Source organism: Anastrepha ludens, chromosome 3 (assembly GCF_028408465.1).
Source record: "Anastrepha ludens isolate Willacy chromosome 3, idAnaLude1.1, whole genome shotgun sequence".
Lineage (NCBI taxonomy): Eukaryota > Metazoa > Arthropoda > Insecta > Diptera > Tephritidae > Anastrepha > Anastrepha ludens.
The window spans coordinates 8,926,836-8,943,244 of record NC_071499.1 but is presented as its reverse complement, the minus strand read 5'-3'; the positions used below and the strand labels follow the sequence as shown (position 1 = coordinate 8,943,244).

At 36.6% G+C, this 16,409-nt stretch overlaps 1 long non-coding RNA gene across 1 annotated transcript; it reads left to right on the top strand.

Annotated features, from left to right (window-relative positions):
• Positions 1-3,245: 3,245 nt before the first annotated feature.
• LOC128856988 (uncharacterized) lies at positions 3,246-7,817 on the top strand. Its single transcript, XR_008453883.1, has 4 exons — positions 3,246-3,894; positions 5,891-5,989; positions 6,053-6,170; positions 6,233-7,817. It is a non-coding gene; the product is annotated as an uncharacterized LOC128856988 (long non-coding RNA).
• Positions 7,818-16,409: the final 8,592 nt, after the last annotated feature.

Genomic DNA, 16,409 nt, shown 5'->3' with positions numbered 1-16,409 from the left:
CAAAAAATACCATTGGAAGTGCAAAGAAATGTCAGCGTCAAGTGCAACACTGCACCCAAGTGTCAAATTTGAAGCTAATAAGGACAAAAATAAATAGTACAAATTTATGCGGAGTGATATAGAAAAAAAAATATGAAAACCTGAATTTAACACGAGAGAGGGGGGAGAGATCTAAACCGGGGCTCCCATGCATGGAACAACCAACTTAGAAGTTTCACTTCTACCGTGCGTGAGTCTGACAGACCCTAGTTTTTTCTCCTTGTATTTTCTTCATATCGTTAATAATATTTAAAGAAACCAAAAACACTGAACTATGCCAACAAAATAATTTCTATGAAGAGAAACCGTTCACAACGGTATTAACAGGCCGTCGATTTTGCAGGTAATCTGCCATATGTGAATTGGTAGATTAATTTGGCAGATTTATAGGTGATTATTGCATATGTGAACGAGCTTTTAGAAACTGTAAGCCTCCGAAGGGTTTCTTCTTACACCCTTCTTTTTTAACCGTGTTCAATTCTACTGAATATTTCCCTTTGCAAAATTTTGCATCTTTCTAATCATTCCCTATAAACTTGCGCTCCTGCGCATTGTTGCATTGCATAATTGCAATAAATGCCTTAGATCACATCTTCTGATTTGATATGTGTAATACAATGACGGTTTCAAAATCTTGTACAAATTGCGCTCTTCGGATATATTTAAACCAATAAATCGACGTACAGAACATTAAATACGCCGAACAATCGGATTCGATCATATTTCCCAAAAAAGCAAAATCGATAGGATTAGTGCTCATTTACACAGGGAAACATTTGGAAGGCAAACATTTTGTTCATTGGAGAAGGACAGCCGCGGAGGAGAGAAGGGAATTTGTCGCCCGTACTGGCGACACGCCTTGTGCTTCGTACTCGTATTTCCAATCTTAAAGCAATTTTTGACAGTTGGTTCATTTGTTTTCTTCTTCTGTGGGAGAAAGTTGTGACTTCTGTGTTGGCTTTCAATCAGACGGAAGAAATCAACGATGGCAAACATGAGAACGCTGCTTGGGAAATGTAGGATTATATTTGCTCATAAAGTAGGCATAAATTAAAAAAACTTATGGGGCATGTTTATGTTGAATTCTAATTTTTTTCTCCATTTCTATATACTCAAGTTATTTTTACGTTAATTATTTATATATAACTAGCATTCCCCAGTGGGCTTCGCACCACCATACATGAAATGTTTTTTTATATCGCAAGAAATTTTTCATATTAAGTTTTCTTTATAGAACTCGTAAAATGTTTAAACAGTTGAGTTAGATGATTTTTTTTCATTCAACATACTTTCTAAAGATGTCACCATAGCCTTTTCTGTACTTTTTTTGAATTTTATTGTGGTGGTCACCTATATACAGGTAAGGTGAAAGAGCGGATAAAAACTTGTAATTAAACTTTGATTCTTTAATTTCCATTTCAATTTTTTACGCTAAATAAATTATGCTAAAATAAATAAAGATAAAAATGTTTTTCCAGTTCCTCCTGGAGCATTCAATTCTTTATTATATTTGCGTCCAAAATGACTTGCAATGCGATAAAAAATTTATGCGAAAGTTGATTGCATCGCAAAATAAAATTGTTTTCTTGAGGGCGAATCATTAATCGATACGAATAAAAATTCATCGCACTGACGGTTTTCGTTGATTTTTGACCTGCGATGCAAAAATTAATTAGCGTATGAAAATTATTTAAAAATCATATTTAAACAAAAATAAAATGTGTATGTACCAGTTGTTGGATTTATCATTGGTATGTTGATATGATAGCCATCGTCCCCTCTCCAAAACAAAATGGGGTATTGCAATGCATCATAACAGCGATGGAGTTCTGAAATACGTTGTAATTGCTCATTTCTACGATACAAAACAATATCTCGTGGCTGAAACTGTTCACCAACCACAACAATAGCTACTTCATCAATCGTTGGTACATTGAATCGTCTGGCGTGCTCCCAATTTGTGTTTTATCGGCTTTTATTATGATTTTGTGGCCATCGGTGGGCATCAGATCGAGTGCCACTTTGAACAATTTCACCAATTCATTGTGTTGATGGAACATTGTTTGCAATTCATTTACGATTGATCTTCTCGTATTCGTCGAAATTGCACAGCGCTGATCTAATTCACGATTCTCATCACCAATAAAATATATTTGCAAAAATTGATGGTCACCATCTGGGAATGGTAGCAAAGACCCAGCTCTATGGTATATTTGACCTTGAATCCGTAAAGTTCGAGAAATATATGTAGATAACGGATCTGAATTTTTAAAAACATTTTAACTGGTTGTAGTACATAAGAATGCAATCTGTTAACCTGAAGGCGAGTTCCCAATTGGTCTATATCTGGAGTCCTTAGTTACCTAGCGAAAAGAAAAGTCCTCTTTCATTAGCATTTATCAACAACTTACAATGGATACTCATGTGGTTCAAACACATCCTAGGGTTATCCAGGTCCACGTTTTGGTCTATATCTTGAGACCCTAGTTACGGAGGGGCATTAAAAATACTCTATACTATAGCAATCATCAACAGCTCCCATTTGCTACCCATATTGTACAAACACATCCTAGGGTTACCCGGGTTCACGTTTTGGCCTATTTCTCGAGACCCTGGTATCCGATTCTTAAAATTTCAAAACACAAACCATCTACTGAATAGTCCAAATAAAGCCTAAAAATTTGGTTTGGATAGGTGAGCCCGTTCTTGAGTTATAAGATTACCAAGGAAATGTAACTTCTTTATATATATATAGATTTTTATATATATAGATATAAAGTATTTTTAATATAATTTTTTTTATTCAAGTACAAAAATGTATATACATATATAACTATTTAAATAGAAAAAACAACAAATTATTTATTACGAGTATATAATCAGTTTGCATTATTCATTGAAATATTCAACAAACTGTTAACGACCATTCTACGCTTAACATGTTAGCGGGTTGTAGAATATATCCGATGCCGAAGATGCTAAAGTAGTTAACGTCAAAATGTCGCCGAAAACAATTTTAGTCGGTTGACCGTGAATGAAATAAGAGAAGAGAATTTCCAATGTCTCAGTATGTAAATCGGGAGTTACAGAACCCGATTGTGCAAATACGATCGATCGGTTAATGCGTATTCCATTTCTTTGGAAAGAGATTTCAGAACACTTCCGATTACACTCAAATTCGATAAGTTTCATGTGCGTCTGGCAGCACACACTTGCTGTCACTTTACCGCTATTATTCACGGCTTTTCTAAGTGCAGCTGCATTACCTAGGCAACTGCCGCGCTGAAACTTTTGCAATTTTTAAATGCAATTTAGATGTTTGGTTAATAGTGCATATAAATTTATAAATCTAAAGTGTTTGATACAAGCTTGGTTGCTAAAAAGATATAATAATGATGAAGAGAACTGTGACACGTGCATTCATATACCAGTTTGGTGAAGTTAGATGACGAGTTTTGCCAACAAATACCTTAAGAACTCGTATTAACTGAACAATGGTAGTGTTATTTTAGTGACAAAACGTGAAACCAATATTTCCTTACAATTTCATTGAAGTAATCCTAAGGCTTCTTATAAAAATGTGAAGGGTGCATTTTACAAACGCACAAACTTATTTTGCTGAACAAAGATGGCGTAATGCGAATTACTAGAAGCATAATTGAACGAAGCGCGTGGGCCTCGCTCGACTAAAGACGCAATGCAACCGAAGAATATATGGATAGTCATATTTTATGCAAGGTTAATGTTTAGATATTGCGTTCTGTTTTATAAGTAACACCAATCGTCGAATAATTAACTAGCATCACTTTTACTAATTTTTTTTGCACGAGGTTGCCCCCCGTTAAGTTTCAATTGGTAAGTAATAATAATTTTTTTTAGATTTAAAAACGTAAAAATTTTTTTATGCAAACTCGTAAGCCAAACGCATGTGCATATGTAATATAAATATGCACAACATAACTGACTGAGGAATGACAAAATTCTGCAGTCCTTAGAATTTTCCAATTTATTTTGGGACGGTTTTAAGTTATAAAGAACTTTAAGAGTCTAGGAAGGCTTGTAGAACTGGCAGTCGGTATTTAAACCAACTCACTTAGACCCTTGCCGATCCATTGTGACATCACAGGCATTTGTAGTAAGGCCGAACAAAGGATCTAAGATGAAAATAAGTGTGACTTTCATTTTTAATTTTTTTGGACTCGCAATTTACCATTTTTTCAACTTTATTTTAAACCCGTTACCGTAAAGGGATTTTTTTGTTTTTATTGCTAATTACAACAACAATGCAGAAAAAGTCAACGAATATCTCATCTAATCTAATAGCCAAGGATGAGAGCTCAATTCGGGTATTAGCTGCCATTTTGTTTCTTTCCGCTTGCCATCTGAAATTGAAAGAACGCACTTTTAAACTTAAAGATAAACGAAAATCTTATAAAACACTTACTTCTGTGATGAAGAGCACATATTGTTCCAAAATTTTCATGCTGCAATGATTGTTTTCAGTCTTTCTTGTGCTTCTATTTAAAAGTTTCAATATTTTTCATTCACAATATTTACTCGTACTTAGTGTTGCCATAAATTCTGTGACAAATTTTACAATGCATACGGCGGCGAGAACAAATTCGTAGAAAAAGTTCCGTTATTTTTGCTTTTGTTCGTATGAATTTCGCTTGTTAACAATGGAGTGGGAGGGGGGCTAAGGAAAATCGCATTAGAAAAGTGCAAATGAGATTTACGAATTTTTGAAGAGACTTAATATTTCGAGAATGTTTGTTTACCGCACGATCAATCGTTTTTCCCAAACGTTTGAAGTGGTCAACAGAAAAGAAGTGGTCGTTCTCGCGTTGTTTGAACCAGTACATCCACAAAAGCCGTTCGAAAAAGAATTCGCAGAAATATCCTTAGAAAGCAGAAAATTATCTTTAAGCAAATGAATGTATCTACCAGATCCATGTCAAGACTAATTGGAGATGATCTCCATATAAAAGCCTTCCGTCGCTCAACTGGTCATCTTTTAGAAGAAAATTAGACTCGGCAGAGGGAAGCAGCTTCTTCGATGGCACCCGGTCAACGGTCATGAAAATATTCATTTCACAGATGAGAAAATGTTCACTGTTGAAGAGGGTTTTAATAATCAAAACGACAAAATCTGTGCTAAAACTTCTAAAGACGCAAAAAATGTTGTTCCAACGGTTTAGCGTAATCAGCATCCAGCCTCAGTAACGGCTTGGTGGGTGGTGTCTTGTCAAGACGTTACATCTCTTAATTTCTGCGAAAAAGAGGTTAAGACCGGGGCAAAAGTGTACCAGGAGGATGTCTTACAAGGCGTGGTGAGGCAGTTGAGCAGTACTCTCTTCAATGGAGACAGTTGGATCCTCCAGTAAGATTCTACTCCAACCCATAAGGCTAAACCACCCAGCAGTGGTTACAAAATAAGAAAATTGGTCGTCTGGAAGTCCAGATCTGAATCCATTGGATTACAGTTTGTGGTAGGGATTGGAGAACATGACCTGTCGAAAACCTCACAGAAATTTGGAGAATGGCCTAATCGTTTGAAGGCTTGTGTAAAAGCAAATGATGACCAATTACAAATTTTTTTTTCAGTATTTACATGATTAAATAAAACTGACTTCATTAAAAAAAAAAAGTTTATAATTTCATATCTATAATGGAGTTAACTTGTAAACTTGTAACAGAACTTATGGCGCGACTAAGTAATTATTGATAGACCAAAATTACTTAATTTAAACAATACCATATTTTCCATGGTCGAGACTGAATTTAAAGAAATTAAGAAAAACAATTTTTTAGTTTTATATGGATTTTTATTGATTTTTTGTTATACTTTCAGTTGTGATCAAATGATTCTGAACATATCAATATGCACCTTTCAGTCTAAAAAAATACGAAATCTATTTTTGTATTTTCTTGACTTCTACAGTGTTTTAGAGTAAGTAAATTGTAATCTATTTTAGTTATACTTTTATCAATTCATTTAATTTGTCTATTACAGACACTTACAATTGCCACTTCAAATCTTACTGGTAGTCTTCTTCTGCCTATCATTGAAGGGCGACTGGCGAAGTCGTCGAAAAATGATATCCACCAATCGAAGGAACTGTGCATTTAAGGTGAATATAAAATAAAATGAATTCATTTTACCTATTAATGAACTTTCATATTACTTTTTTAGATCCTGTTAATTTAGCGAATTCAGTGCGACCAGTATTAAACGTGACAAAATAATATTTGTGGCTTCCTGGCGAACATTAAAACAAATTATCGTTTTAAATTCTATGTTTGCTGAAATTATCATACCAAAATCAGGCAAAGTGGTCCCTACGTTAAGTCATACCGATTTACATTATAAACACTGCTGTGATAGAATACCATCACTCTGTTCAACCAGAGAAAACATCGCTATGCACTCCACTACAAATGGGGCTACAAATGCTGTGGCACCAAGGTAGCAGTAAACATTTATCTACTTGAACGTGCACCGAAAAAATTATTGTGCACAACAACATAAATGGGAATGCAAAGGCTGCTGAAGGATCATTGGCAGAACTGGCAGAATAATCAAACATATGAGACGTATTCGCTTTCCATGTATTAATGTATGTAAGTTTAATTATCGAAAGAATTCGTCTAGTTAATACAAAATTTTGGTAAAATATCACAATTGGGAATTGTTACCAAAAGTCTAATTAGCTTAGTGCATTAAAAATGGGTTAGATTTTTCACTTTTAATGCTTCGATCGGTTTTACTGGTTATACGACAGCAATGATTTCTTTTTTATATACTATATTCGTACATATACCAGTGTTTTTATTAAAACTTCTATGCGTCGCGAGATCTCAGCCAATAATTTTAATTAAATCACTAGTTTGAATTTCACACTGTTAAAGTTAACTTATTATCCCACTTCTGAATAATGCGAAAACGCATATAGAAAACTCCGTTTATAGTATGGCTTGGGCTTATATACCCAAGCTTACTAACAAAATACCGTATTCTAAAGCAATATGGAAAAAGAAACAAAATAATGTTATAATAGGGTTGCAAAATGCTCTACTCTGCTAAAAAAAAATATTAAGGTGTGTTCACACCATACAAAAACTTAAGTGTGTAAATTTATTACATTTATAGAACCACCTCCTGTTATACTTGTAGTTAGGGTACTCACTACATCACCCCCTTTCCAACAAATTTGAGAAAACACCTCACTGCTTAACCGCTATTCCTTACTTTATTTTAGTCTAGAATGTATTCATCCTATTTATTACTAGTTTTAGTTTAGAATGTATTCATCCTATTTATTATTTTATAATCTATTATTTAAAGAGCTCTGATAATAGCTCATCAGTACGTATTATAAAAGCTTCGGGTGGTACTTCCTTAAATATGGGGATTACTTCATCTTATAATTTGGTATAGTTTTAAACCTAGTCTCTTGCCGTGCATAAAACGCTTCGCAACTTGGTTTTATACATATCTTGTTTCTTCCCAACTTCATGTGTTGAGGTTTTGAGGTAAGGAGAAGGGAGTTTTTGGTATTACTATGCCAGTTAAGGGGTATTCTAGTCTAGAGGCCCGAATTTCGAGCATTTTTTGACGATGAATAAAAAAAAAAGCTATTGATATTTTTACGATACATTTTTTTATCATTTATTTATTCACAATAGAGTGCACAATACTCACAGGATGTGGTACCGGAGAAGATGTATTGATTCCCCGAATCCCTCTGATACCATCGGATCTACCATTCCAATTTAAACGCTTACAATTTCCGGTAAAGACATCTTTTGCAATGACCATTAATAAATTTCAGGGTCAAACCTTCAACGTTGCAGGCTTAGATTTGAGTGTTGACTGTTTTTCACATGGCCAACGGTATGTCGCTCTTTCAAGAGTAACCTCTAGAGAAAACATGTTTCTATTGTCTAATGACAAGAAGGCTATGAACGTTGTATATAAAGTAAACATCTGCATGAATGGCGGAAAATCGACGTTCGAATGAACAATGCGCAAATAGAGTTGAGTGAATTCGAATGCGACGCGCAATTTATTTGAGTGAGTGAGTACGCTAGCGTCGTACAATGTCTCATTCAACTCAAACGAAAAGCAATGAATTGAATGAGTGAGAACGCGTAAAAATTAGAGGGTTGGTTTTGAATGTATTCGAATGCAAGACAGATTTTTTTATTAATGCGTAGAACACAAAGCGTATAGAAAAAAAAGAAAATAAAAGAAAAACGCAAGTCAATGTATTTTACATACTTATATATAACTTAAGCCCTGACCGATAGGGGCTTCCAAAAAGTTAAAGATGCGGTGAACCAACTGTTCACCGATAACATAAAAAACGCGATTTCAATTGTTCACATATAATTTTTATTCCGCACTAGTTGCGGTTCTCATTCTAACTGAACTTTACAAATTATAATTCTTACCAACTAACTTCTTAACCTAAGCTAATTCGCCAACGTTGCAGTTCCCACCACTTGCTGGTATTTCGCAATCGTTGGGTTGCGCGTGTTGGCCAATATGCTGGCCTTGCAATTCCCAAGCATTGGATATTGCAATTGATCGCTTGCGCGTGTGTCGCGTCAGCGAAAGTTCTTGTGTGAACTTTAATTGGAGCATTGAACTCACGTGTAGTGCAATGTGATCACAGGGTGCGACGTTGGGAAGTGTGGTGGTGTATGGCAACATAACTTATATATACTTATATTTATTTTTCCTATATCTAATTATAGTATAATAATATGTACATATGTATTACATATGTAAGCCTATATTTATATATGTATTAAATGTATGTTTGTAAGTCTATATTTATACATGTACTAGCCTTAACCCGCGGCTCCGCTCGCGTGAAAGAAGATGGTTGTAGAACAACATATTTTGTAGGAATCAAGAAATGTCGAATGATGGAATTTGCACTTTTTATTAACATTTTAAATATTTGAAATTATAAATGTAAAATATGAAAGTATTAAAGTTTTGACGTCATTTCACAGCATGCAAATAATACTCTTAGTATTTTTTTAACACAAAAATGGCTACTTTCTATCTTATTTCAATGCATTCTGGTAAACAACGTTGTTTGTTGTATTATTCGGTGCATAAAGATACAGATTTCGAGGGTTCCCGACTCGAGCAGGCAACATATAATTGACCGTGTGAGAAGCATGAGGGATCCAAGTGGATTCCTGCGACGGTTAAAGATTGCCCCTGCGCCTTATTTATCGTCATCGCAAAAGCAAGACGAACTGGAAACTGTAGTCGTTTGAACTCGAAAGGCATATCCGATGGAATTAATGGGATGCGAGGAATAAAAACATCTTCTCCTGCCGATTGCCCAGAGAGAATCGTCGCCTCAATAATGTTTGGGTGTAAATTTTTAACGATAAGTCTAGTTCCATTGCATAACTTAGGTGGTCTCAAATTTCTGAGCATCATTATTGGCGATCCTATTTTTAAATATAATAGATGAGACGGCATTCCCGATGGTTCTAACGAATTCAGAAATTCCACCGGGTAATTTACAGCTTGGTCTTGATCAACGACGGTATCAATAGACTTGTAGGTTGTCACAGCTCCTGGTAAATTGTTTTGAATCGTTATATTGAGGTTAGTTACTTGATCATTTCGTGGCGCTAAGATCGCTCTTTCTCGAAGCCACTGATGAGATTTGTAATTCACTCCAATGTCGTGGAAGACGCTATTAACGACATCGGCTGCCGATTCAGCCAAATTGCAAAAATTGTCCGGAAATGTCACTGAGTAATTGCCTGGTGTATTCATAAATCTCCCTTCTCCAATTTGCAAAAGCTGGTCCGAAAATTCACGTGAAGCTTCATCGCCTTGCAGTCTAACGCGCATGTTAGTTGACAGTGTTAGTTTTGTGACTCGCCTCCACAAATATGAAGATTTCAAACACGCATTCAGTTCGTCCGCTGCCGTTCCTCTTTGAATTACAGGAAGAGTTTGACGAAAATCCCCGGCTAGCAACAAAAGAGCTCCTCCCATTGTCGTCTCTTTTCCTCTCAGATCTTGTAGAGTCCTATCTAGAGCTTCCAAAGCTTTTTTGTGTGCCATTGTGCATTCATCCCATATTATAATTTTGCACGTTTTTAAAACTTTCGCTTGTCCAGAATTTTTTCGGATGTTGCAAATTGGTGTATCGCTCGCAGAAAGATTAAGTGGTAATTTCAAAGCAGAGTGAGCCGTTCTTCCTCCTGCCAAGAGAGTAGCTGCAATTCCTGATGATGCGACTGCGAGCGCAATGTGACCTGTTTTCCTCACTTCGGCAAGTATGAGGTTAATAAGGAAGGTTTTGCCAGTTCCTCCTGGTGAGTCAAGGAAAAAAATACCTCCTTCTCCATCAGACATCTTTTGAATTATTTTGTTGAATGCTGTTCGTTGGTCATTGACTAAAAGTGGTTCATTCGTCTCAACGAATTGGAGTAATTCGTTCTGATCGTAATTTGTTTCACGTACAATATCAGTATCTGCAATATCTACGTCATCTCGTGGGGGCGATGTGAGTCCTAATTGTTTGAGCGGTTTGTTGATAATTGATAAACACGTATCTTCAATGTCTATGAGAGCTTTGTTGTAAATAATATCAGATGGCTGTAAATCTGGATTGTTAGCTGATCTGCGCATTTGAAGTAGATAATAATCACTAAGAGAATCACGATGCTTATCCCACAAAGCCGTGGGATCTGATGGGGCACACGTTGTCAAAATGATTGCAAATAGTAGACGCATTTGGTTGGGCATGGATATGATGGACGCTTCTGACAGTGCTGTATCCCAGTGATGATCGTCTTCCAGAAGACCGAGTTTTTGGCATGCTTGTCGATATGTAGGGCAAACTTCACCTTCGACTGTACGTAAGTTTTCAAACGACGTTGGTCCTTTAACAACATGCAGAAGCATCCTCAAGTAGAAACATTCAGCATTGTTGGGGTGTACTGTGTACACTCGGCCTAAAGCATCACTCTTCCGAGCCGTTGTTCCTTGGACTGCAACACCTTGTTTTCTTTGAAAAAATAGTTTTCTCGACGCATTCCACGTGTAGTATTGCGGAACTTCGGGATACAATAATGTTTTAGCAAACGGATCATCTGAGCATAATTTAAAGAAAGCTGTGAGGGTAGTATTCGGTGGATCAGCTGCTAGCTGTGCCGCATTGTGAGCTGTGAATGTAACTCGCTGGCCGTTTTCCAGGTGCACAGCGAGGTGGACAACAGTTGGATGACGATCGTGGATAGAAAAGCCTAAAATCCTCCAAACCGCTTCGTTGCTGGAAATATATCGGCCCATTTGAAATTGTGTGATTTCATCATTTTCATTAATGACACTGAAAATTGCCATATCGCTGCCTTTGTTTAAGTACTTGCAAATGTATTTGATTGACTTAACGGAGTTACAATATTCAACGTTTATGTGTGCTTGAAACATTTTTGAAAGCAAAGGAGTATATGGTACGACCCATCTATTGTCTATTTCTACTTCTGTTTGTTTAACCTTCACGACTGCAACATGGCCCCCGTCTTCTGGTCTTTTTCTTCGATACGTTGGGTAGCCATCTTGTCCAGTTTGGGTTTCGAGCAAAAAAGCACGTGGATATGTCTTTGTGCATTTTCCATCTTTCATACACGGTGACGTAGGGTTATATATTCCGCATGGACCGTGAATCATACTTTTGGTGATTATTTGAAACAAAAGAGCGTCTTCTTCCTTATCTGGTATTTCTGTTGAAATGATCTTGTCTATTTGTTGTGGATGGATTTTTTCTTTTAGCTATATGAGTATATGTGCATGAGGCAAACCTCTTTTTTGCCACTCTATTGAATACATAAAGCAACGAACTTTACCGTAAATATTATATTTGACTATCGCATCCATCAACTTTGAAAGCTTCTGTTTAAATATTCTAGCAGTCAAATCGTGTCTGTCTGAAGCAGTTTATCCTGGGAGCAATAGGGATTCAATCTCAGTCCATTTCGGATTGCAAGTGAAGGTGATAAATAAATCGGGGCGTCCATAATTCCGAACATATGTCATAGCATCTTGGGTATATTCGTGCATATGTCTGGGGCTGCCGGTAAAAGAAGAAGGTAATATTACCATCTGACCAATATCTTCTGCATTTCTATCTCTCGATATCGCATCCCGAAGGTGGACGTACTCCTCTGCTCGTAGTTTTTTCTGATTCAATCTGAGAAATAAAAGCCGCTCGCTTTCAATCTTGGCATACATATCGACCAAAAACTGTTGAAACAGTCGTCCACAACGTAACAAATGATTATGTCCCTCTCGTATCATTATACGGTACGCGTAAAAATTCATTGCTGAGACTTTCTTATTTGTTGGCGCATGTGTCACGGAGTCGATTTGATGTACATTGAAATTATATCCGTCTTCCCCTTCCCAAAACAGCAATGGGTATTGAAGAGCGTCATATGATCGGTGTGTTTCTGATATTCGCTGCAATACTTTGCTTCTTTTGTGGAGAACAATATCTCTTTTGTCAAACTCATTACCGACCATAATTATTGCAACTTCGTTTGATGTTGGAGCATTAAAGCGTCTTTCATGCTCTCCTGCTGGCGTTTTATCAGCTCTAATAACCATTTTATATTCATCGCTCGGCATAATTTCTAGGGCGTTTTTGAACATTCGTACTAAATTGTTTTTATCGTGTAGCATCGCTTGTAATGCTCCAACAATTTCTCGATCAACACCTGGAATATTAACACATCGTTGATCAGTCTGAACGTCGTTGTTGCCTGTAAAATATATTTGCAAAAATTTAGGATCTTGATCAGGATCAGGTAACAATGACCCTGCTTGATGATAAACTTGTCCCTGAATTTTGAATGTTGGCATGAACCCTGCTTCTGTCACTACATTGGTGGCCCCGAAAGATGTCATTTGAAAGCAACTGTTGTACTTGCGAATGTTCTGCAGAAACAATTTAGACTTGTCAGTCGTTCCGGACGTCAAACTCAAAAGTGGTTCCGGTGGTTTTTCGAGTGATGGCAGAGACACTTTTCCACTGCAGCAACACATACCTGCTGTTTCGTTTTTAAATTTCCGAGCATGACAATGAGAACAAATCACGTCCATATAACCAATGTTAATTTTTGGATGTAAACTGTAGTCCACAGTATGATCGTAAGTAAATGCTTTATTGTGCAAGTCAAAATTCAAACCTCTACGCGATGCAAGTTGTGCTGCACGGTCATTTTCCATTCGAATATTGCGATGCTGTTCAGTTTCATTATTTCTAAATTCTCTTCTTCGCTCTCGATCCTGATAAAGTCTATCTTCATGCTCTTCTTCTGTTTCATTTCTTGTCAAATCCATCCACCTGTCTCGCATGTCTGAAAGTCGATTTTCGCGATGTTCTTCAGTCTCAGCGTCTCTTAAACGCTCCATTCGTTTTGCTGCAGGAGTTTTTCTTGATAATGAAGGTTTTCTTTTTCGAGGCATTCTACAAAAAATTACGTAAAAAGTTGATTTTGATTACCTTTAATTATTTACCTTTCAAACTATCGAACACGAATTTCCGTGACGTTTTATTTGACAGCAAACGATTTATAAAACAAAAACACATCAATGATATCATTATATATATGTATGTATTTTTTTTCGAATTCATAAATATAATTAATGATAATGGACTATGAATAAGTTCGTGCTATATTCCATCGATCCACATTTCCAAACATTCATTGGAGAGCTACTGTCGTAAGGCACAAACATCAGTATAAGTTTTTTATTTGAAGCGTAAACAACAATATTTTTACCACACTTGAAAATGTCGAATTTCGTGCCAAATAATGTGTTTTTGCGGGGAATTCTTCTTCATTATTTTAATATGAAGAAAAAAGCAGCCGAAAGTCATCGTATCTTGGTGGAAGTTTATGGTGAGCATGCTCTATCTGAGCGAACGTGCCAGAAGTGGTTTGCACGCTTTAAAAGTGGTGATTTTGGCTTGGAAGACGAAGAACGCGAGGGTGCGCCCCCAAAGTTCATGGATACCGAATTGGAGGAATTGCTCGATCAAGATCCGGCTCAAACGCAAGAAGAGGTTGCAAAAACTTTGGGAGTTGATCAATCAACCATTTCCAAACGTTTAAAAGCCATGGGAATGATCCGAAAGGTAGGCAATTGGGTGCCGTATGAATTGAAGCCAAGAGACGTTGAACGCCGTTTTATGGCATGCGAACAACTGCTTCAACGGCACAAAAGAAAGGGTTTTTTGCATCGAATTGTGACTGGCGATGAAAAGTGGGTCCATTACGACAATCCAAAACGTCGGGCAACGTATGGATACCCTGGCCATGCTTCAACATCGACGTCGGCGCAGAATATTCATGGCCTGAAGGTTATGCTGTGTATCTGGTGGGACCAGCTGGGTGTTGTGTATTATGAGCTACTGAAACCGAATGAAACGATTACGGGGGATGTCTACCGACGACAATTGATGCGTTTGAGCCGAGCACTACGAGAAAAACGGCCGCAATACGCCGATAGACACGACAAAGTTATTTTGCAACATGACAATGCTCGGCCACATGTTGCACAAGTGGTCAAAACATACTTAGAAACGCTCAAATGGGATGTCCTACCCCACCCGCCGTATAGTCCAGACCTTGCGCCATCCGATTACTATCTCTTCCGATCGATGCAACATGGCCTGGCTGACCAGCACTTCCGTAATTACGATGAAGTCAAAAAATGGATCGATTCGTGGATTGCGGCAAAACCGACCGAATTTTTCACAAAGGGAATCCGTGAATTACCAGAAAGATGGGAAAAAGTAGTAGTAAGCGATGGACAATATTTTGAATATTAAATTTGTAACCATTTTACGTCAATAAAGTTTCAAATTTCGAAAAAAACCGCACGAACTTATTCATAGTCCTATTACATTTTTTGAAAAATATTAATGAAAGACTCTAAATAAGTATTCATGTCAACGAAATAGCCGGAATTAAAATTTTTTAAATTTGCGATTAAAACCGTGCCCTAGACGTTCCTCGAGCAAAAATGAATAAGTGTATGAAAATTCATGCGATTCCATGTAGTAGTTCGCGAGTTTTAAGCGAATATAGGGACAGATTTTCACATTTATATATATAGATTTAGTTTACATATTTGAGTGCAAAAACATTATTTTGTTAATGTTTTCTGCATTAGTTGCAATAAGACATCGTTTTTCGGTAATGAGATTTCTTGCGTCTGAAAATGTCCTCTCAGAAGCCGCGCTGCTCGCTGGAATACAGAATATTTTGCAACTGGTTTTATAAAGGAGCGGAAAAAATTTTTAGTGCATATTCCACCAAGCTAATGGATCAAAATCTACAGTATAAGGAACACTTATATTGGAATATGATGCTATTTCTTGATCTATTTGGTCGTAATTTGAATCGACTTGAACTTCTATGAAGTCAGCAAACTCATCGTTATCTATTGGTGCTTGAGTTGGGCTACAAACATTTTCTATGAAGAAATGTTGCATTATATTTTTGCAATCATTGACTACATCCTCTTTTTCTGCAGTTGAAAATTGTAGCAATTTGTTTGTTGGTGGGAAAAGGTACAGAGCTATGTTATGAAATTTGGTTAAGTTTGGTATTATTGTTGTTGAGATTTGGCTATTTAATGCGGATTTGAGTATCTGAATAATTTCAATGTCAGTGTTATTGATCTGGCAACTTTTCTTTAACTTATTTATATTTGGAATAATTAGATGTATGGTTGGACGTTTAGTTGCTTCCAGTGTTTTTGAAACATTTTCAAAAGGTTCCAATACCTTAACTATTGCACCTAAATGATTAAAATGTATGCCTTCTATTCTATCTAATTGGTTTTTATCCTCTAGAACTGTTACAAGTTCGATCCAATTAATTTCTACTGATTTTAAAAGGTAGAAAACTGTATTCCAGCGAGTGGGGCAAAAACTTTTTAGCGAAAATCCCAACGAGGAATTCATTCCTGATTTTTTGAAATACTTCACCAACTTGGTGCAAGTGGACACAATGAAGCTCATGTCAGGAACAGCATCGATAGTTTTTTCCACAGCGTTGTTCAGCAGATGGTTCACGCAGTGAATTTTATTCAAATCACGAAAAGCCTCTTTCATGTTTGACCCTCGATCTGTTACAATAATAGGCTTGTCCCCTTCGAGATCGCATCCGAAGTTCTGCAAAGTTTCCATTATTTTGGTCCGAATATTTGAGCCTAGTTATAAAAAAAAACTTAATTGAATTTATTTTATAAACTCGTAGATTAACTTAATATACCTGTGCAGGACGCCTCCTTCATTGATTTCATAGCTATT